The sequence below is a fragment of the Lipotes vexillifer genome, unplaced genomic scaffold (genome assembly GCF_000442215.2).
Source record: "Lipotes vexillifer unplaced genomic scaffold, Lipotes_vexillifer_v1.1 scaffold37, whole genome shotgun sequence".
Lineage (NCBI taxonomy): Eukaryota > Metazoa > Chordata > Mammalia > Artiodactyla > Lipotidae > Lipotes > Lipotes vexillifer.
In genome coordinates this window covers 1055482-1062378 of record NW_006791811.1, presented here as the reverse complement: position 1 = coordinate 1062378, position 6897 = coordinate 1055482, and positions in this window count along the sequence as shown.

Below are 6897 nucleotides of genomic sequence, written 5' to 3'. Positions count from 1 at the left end.
AAAAAACAAAAAAAAACAGGGCTTCCCTGGTGGCACAGTGGTTGAGAGTCCGCCTGCCGATGCAGGGGACATGGGTTCGTGCCCTGGTCTGGGAAGATCCCACATGCCGCGGAGCCTGTGCGTCTGGAGCCTGTGCTCCGCAACGGGAGAGGCCACAACAGTGAGAGGCCCACATACCACAAAAAAAAAAAAAAAAAAAAAAAAAAAAGAACATGTAATGGTTTTAAACAACAACAACAACAGCAAAAGGTTCTTGTGATATAGCTTTTTGCTCAATGGAGTTAATGCTTCATTTTAATTCAGAGAAGAAAATAATACAAATTAAAAGTGAAGCATAACTGTGCATTTAACTAGGATTTTCAGTTACTTATTTGAGAAATCATGAGCAAGCTTATAAACATGTTAAAATGAGGAAGCTTGATTAGTGCAATAATCATTTTTCTAAAATTCAATATACACACAATTTTTTAAAACATCTTTATTGGAGTATAATTGCTTTACAATGGTGTGTTAGTTTCTGCTTTATAACAAAGTGAATCACCTATACACATACATATATCCCCATATCTCCTCTCTCATGCGTCTGCCTCCCACCCTCCCTATCCCACCCCTCTGGGTGGTCACAAAGCACCGAGCTAATCTCCTTGTGCTATGTGGCTGCTTCCCACTAGCTATCTATTTTACATTTGGTAGTGTATATATGTACATGCCACTCTCTCGCTTCATCCCAGCTTACCTTTCCCCCTCCCTGTGTCCTCAAGCCAATTCTCTACGTCTGCATCTTTATTCCTGTCCTGCCCCTAGGTTCTTCAGAACCACATTTTTTTTTTTCAGATTCCATATATATGTGTTAGCATACAGTATATGTTTTTCTCTTTCTGACTTACTTCACTCTATATGACAGACTCTAGGTCCCTCCACCTCACTACAAATAACTCAATTTCGTTTCTTTTTATGTCTAAGTAATATGCCATTGTATATATGTGCCACATTTTCTTTATCCATTCATCTGTCGATGGACACTTACATTGCTTCTATGTCCTGGCTATTGTAAGTAGAGCTGCCATGAACATTGTGGTACATGACTCTTTTTGAATTATGGTTTTCTCAGGGTATATGCCTAGTAGTGGGATTGCAGGGGCGAATGGTAGTTCTAGTTTTAGTTTTTTAAGGAACCTCCATATGGTTCTCCATAATGGCTGTATCAATTTACATTCCCACCAACAGTGCAAGAAGTTTCCCTTTTCTCCACACCCTCTCCAGCATTTATTGTTTGTAGATTTTTTGATGATGGCCATTCTGACTGGTGTGAGGTGGTACCTCATTGTAGTTTTGATTTGCATTTCTCTAATGATTAGTGATGTTGAGCATCCTTTCATGAATTTGTTGGCAATCTGTGTGTCTTCTTTGGAGAAATGTCTATTTAAGCCTTCTGCCCATTTTTGGATTGGGTTGTTGTTTTTTTTTGATATTGAGCTGCATGAGTTGCTTGTAATTTTGGAGATTAACCATTTGTCAGTTGCTTTATTTGCAAATATTTTCTCCCATTCTGCAGGTTGGCTTTTCGTCTTGTTTATGGTTTCCTTTGCTGTGCAAAAGCTTTTAAGTTTCATTAGGTCCCATTTATTTATTTTTGTTTTAATTTCCATGTCTCTAGGAGGTGGGTAAAAAAGGATCTTGCTGTGATTTGTCTCATAGAGTGTTCTACCTATGTGTTCCTCTAAGAGTTTTATAGTGTTGTGTCTTATATTTAGGTCTTAAATATATTTTGAGTTTATTTTTGTGTTTGATGTAAGGGAGTGTTTTAATTCCATTCCTTTACATGTAGCTGTGCAGTTTTCCCAGCACCACTTATTGAAGAGACTGTCTTTTCTCCATTTTATATTCTTGCCTCCTTTATCAAAAATAAGGTTACCATAGGTGCATGGGTTTATCTCTGGGCTTTCTATCCTATTCCATTGATGTCTATTTCTGTTTTTGTGCCAATACCATACTGTCTTGATTACTGTAGCTTTGTAGTATAGTGTGAAGTCTTGAAGCCTGATTCCTCAAGCTCCATTTTTCTTTCTCAACATTGCTTTGGCTATTTGGGGTCTTTTGTGTCTCCATACAAATTTTAAGATGATTTGTTCTAGTTCCATAAAAAATGCCATTGGTAATTTGATAGGGATTGCATTGAATCTGTAGATTCCTTTGGGTAGTATAGTCATTTTCACAATGTTGATTCTTCCAATCCAAGAACATGGTATATCTCTCCATCTGTTTGTATCATCTTAATTTCTTTCATCAGTATAGTGTTCTGCATACAGGTTGTTTGTCTCCTTAGGTAGGTTTATTCCTAGGTATTTTATTCTGCTTTTGCAATGGTAATTGGGAGTGTTTCCTTAATTTCTCTTTCAGATTTTTCATCATTAGTGTATAAGAATGCAACAGATTTCTGTGCATTAATTTGCATGCTGGTACTTTACCAAATTCATTGATTAGCTCTAGTAGTTTTCTTGTAGCATCTTTATGATTCTCTATGTATAGTATCCTGTCATCTGCAAACAGTGACAGCTTTATAGTATCATGTCATCTGCAAACAGTGACAGTATCTCTATGTATAGTATCATGTCATCTGCAAACAGTGACAGCTTTATAGTATCATGTCATCTGCAAACAGTGACAGCTTTACTTCTTTTCCGATTTGGATTCCTCATATTTGTTTTTCTTTGTATTCGTCTTATTTGTTTTCTGATTGCTGTGGCTAAAACTTCCAAAACTATTGTTGAATAATATTGGAGAGAGTGGGCAACCTTGTCTTGTTCCTGATCTTAGTGCAAATGCTTTCAGTTTTTCACCATTGAGGACGATGTTGGCTTTGGGTTTGTCATATATGGCCTTTATTATGTTGAGGTCAGTTCCCTGTATGCCTACTTTCTGGAGAGTTTTTATCAGAAACGGGTGTTGAATTTTGTCAAAAGCTTTTTCTGCATCTGTTGAGATGATCATATGCTTTTTCCCCTCCAGTTTTTTAATATGGTGTATCACATTGATTGATTTGCATATATTGGAGAATCCTTGCATTCCTGGGATAAACCCCACTTGATCATGGTGTATATTCCTTTTAACGTGCTGTTGGATTCTGTTTGCGACTATTTTGTTGAGGATTTTTGCATCTATGTTCATCAGTGATATTGGTTTGTAGTTTTCTTTCTTTGTGATATCTTCGTCTGGTTTTGGTATCAGGGTGATGGTGGCCTCGTAGAATGAGTTTGGAAGCGTTCCTCCCTCTTCTATATTTTGGAAGAGTTTGAGAAGGATGGGTGTTAGCTCTTCTCTAAATGTTTGATAGAATTCTCCTGTGAAGCCATCTTGTCCTGGGCTTTTGTTTGTTGGAAAATTTTTAATCACAGTCTCAATTTCCATACTTGTGATTGGTCTGTTTATATTTTCTATCTCTTCCTGTTTCAGTCTCGGAAGGTTGTGCTTTTCTAAGCATTTGTCCATTTCTTCCAGGTTGTCCATTTTATTGGTATATAGTTGCTTGTAGTAATCTCTCGTGATCCTTTGTATTTCTTCAGTGTCAGTTCTTACTTCCTCTTTTTCAGTTCTAATTCTATTGATTTGATATTTCTCCCTTTCTTTCTGAGTCTGGCTAATGGTTTATCAATTTTGTTTATCTTCTCAAGGAACCAGCTTCTAGTTTTATTGATCTTTGTTATTGTTTCCTTCATTTCTTTTTCATTTATTTCTGATCTGATCTTTATGATTTCTTTCCTTCTGCTAACTTTGGGTCTTTATTTTCTTCTTTCTCTAATTGCTTTAGGTGTAAGGTTAGGTAATTTATTTGAGATTTTCTTGTTTCTTGAGGTAGGATTGTATTGCTATAAACTTCCCTCTTAGAACTGGTTTTGCTGCATCTCATAGGTTTTGGGTCATCACGTTTTCCTTGTCATTTGTTTCTAGGTATTTTTTGATTTCTTCTTTGATTTCTTCAGTGATCTCTTGGTTATTTAGTAGTGTATTGTTTAGCCTCAATGTGTTTGTATTTTTTACAGATTTTTCTCCCCTGTAATTGATATCTATTCTTATAGCGTGTGGTCAGAAAAGATGCTTGATACAATTTCAGTTTTCTTAAATTTACCAAGACTTGATTTGTGACCCAAGATATGATCTATCCTGGAGAATGTTCCATGAGCATTTGAGAAGAAAGTGTATTCTGTTGTTTTTGGATGGAATGTCCTATAAATATCAATTAAGTCCTTCTTGTTTAATGTAACATTTAAAGCTTGTGTTTCCTTACTTATTTTCATTTTGGGTGATCTGTCCATTGGTGAAAGTGGTGTGTTAAAGTCCCTTACTATGATTGTGTTACTGCAGATTTCCCCTTTTATGGCTGTTAGCATTTGCCTTATGTACTGAGGTGCTCCTATGTTGGGTGCATAAATATTTACAATTGTTATATCTTGTTCTTGGATTGATCCCTTGATCATTATGTAGTGTCCTTCTTTTCTCTTGTAATAGTCTTTATTTTAAAGTCTATTTGGCTGATATGAGAATTGCTACTCCCACTTTCTTTTGATTTCCCTGTGCATGAAATATGTTTTTCCATCCCCTTACTTTCAGTCTGTATTTGTCCCTAGGTCTGAAGTGGGTCTCTAGTAGACAGCATATTTATGGGTCTTGTTTTTGTATCCATTCAGCCAGTCTGTGTATTTCGGTTGGAGCATTTAATCCGTTTACATTTAAGGTAATTATCGATATGTATGTTCCTATTACCATTTTCTTAATTGGTTTGGGTTTGTTTTTGTAGGTCTTTTCCTTCTCCTGTATTTCCTGCCTAGAGAAGTTCCTTTAGCATTTGCTGTAGTGCTAGTTTGGTGGTGCTGAATTCTCTTAGCTGTTGCTTGTCTGTAAAGGTTTTAATTTCTCCATCGAATCTAAATGACATCCTTGTTGGGTAGAGTAATCTTGTTTGTAGGTTTATCCCTTTCATCACTTTAAATATGTCCTGCCACTCCTTCTGGCTTGCAGAGTTGCTGCTGAAAGATCAGCTGTTAACCTTATGGGGATTCCCTTGTATGTTATTTGTTGCTTTTTCCTTGCTGCATTTAAGATTTTTCTTTGTATTTAATTTTTGATAGTTTGATTAATGTGTTTTGATGTGTTCGTCCTTGGATTTATCCTGTATGGGACTCTCTATGCTTCCTGGATTTGATTGACTATTTCCTTTCCCATATTGGAGAAGTTTTCGACTATAATCTCTTCTAATATTTTCTCACTCCCTTTCTTTTTCTCTTCTTCTTCTGGAAACCCTATAATTCGAATTTGGTGCCTTTATTGCTGTCCCCGAGGTCTCTGAGACTGTTCTCAATTCTTTTCATTCTTTTTTCTTTATTCTGCTCTGTTGTAGTTATTCCCACTGTTTTGTCTTCCAGATCACTTATCTGTTCATCTTCCTCAGCTATTCTGCTATTGATTCCTTCTAGAGAATTTTCAATTTCATGTAGTCTGTTGTTCATCATTGTTTGTTTCCTCTTTATTTCTAGGTCCTTGTTAAATGTTTCTTGTGTTTTCTCCATTCTATTTCCAAGATTTTGCATCATCTTTACTATCATTATTCTGAATTCTTTTTCAGATAGACTGCCTATTTCCTCTTCATGTGTTTGGTCTGGTGATTTTTTTCCTTACTCCTTCATCTGCTGTGTGTTTTTCTGTCTTCTCATTTTGCTTAACTTACTGTGTTTGGGGTCTCCTTTTCGCAGGCTGCAGGTTCGTAGTTCCCGTTGTTTTTGGTGTCTGCCCCCAGTGGGTGAGGGTGGTTCAGTGGCTTGTGTAGGCTTCCTGGTGGAGGGGACTTGTGCCTGTGTTCTGGTGGACGAGGCTGGATCTTTCTGGTGAGCAGGACCGTGTCCAGTGGTGTGTTTTGTGGTGTCTGTGACCTTATTATGATTTTAGGCAGCCTCTTTACTAATGGGTGGCCTTGTGTTCCTGTCTTGCTAGTTGTTTTCTATAGGATGTCCAGCACTGTAACTTTCTGGTCGTTGATTGGAGCTGGGTCTTAGTGTCGAGATGGAGATCTCTGGGAGAGCTTTCGCCGTTTCATATTACATGGAGCTGGGAGGTCTCTGGTGGACAAATGTCTTGAACTCAGCTTTCTCACCTCAGAGGCACAGACCTGACCCCCGGCTGGAGCACCAAGACCCTGTCAGCTACACAGCTCAGAAGAGAAGGGAGGAAAAAAGAAAGAAAGAAAGAAAAATATTAAATAAATAACATTATTAAAAATAATAATAATAAAATTAAAAAGTAATTTAAAAAAAAGAAAGAAGAAAGCAACCAAACCAAAAAACAAATCCACCAATGTCAAGAAGCACTAAAAACTATACTAAAAAAAAGAAAAAAAAAAGAACCCTATGACAAATGGTAAAAGCAAAGCTATATAGACAAAATCACACAAAGTCCACTGCCTCAATTTTGAGATCATTCATTGTCGATTCAGGTATTCCACAGATGCAGGCTACACCAAATTGATTGTGGAGATTTAATCCACTGCTCCTGAGGCTGCTGGGAGAAATTTCCCTTTCTCTTCTTTGTTCGCACAGCTCCTGGGGTTCAGCTTTCGATTTGGCCCCGCCTCTGCATGTAGGTCGCCTGAGGGTGTCTGTTCCCGCTTAGACAGGACGGGATTAAAGGAGCAGCTGATTCGGGGCCGCCGGCTCACTCAGGCCGCGGGGAGGGAGGGGTACGGAGTGCTGGGCGAGCCTGCGGCTGCAGAGGCCAGCGTGACGTTGCAGCAGCCTGTGGCGCACCGTGTGTTCTCCCAGGTAAGTTGTCCCTGGATCCCGGGACCCTGGCAGTGGCGGGCTGCACAGGCTCCTGGGAAGGGACGTGTGGATAGTGACCTGTGCTTGC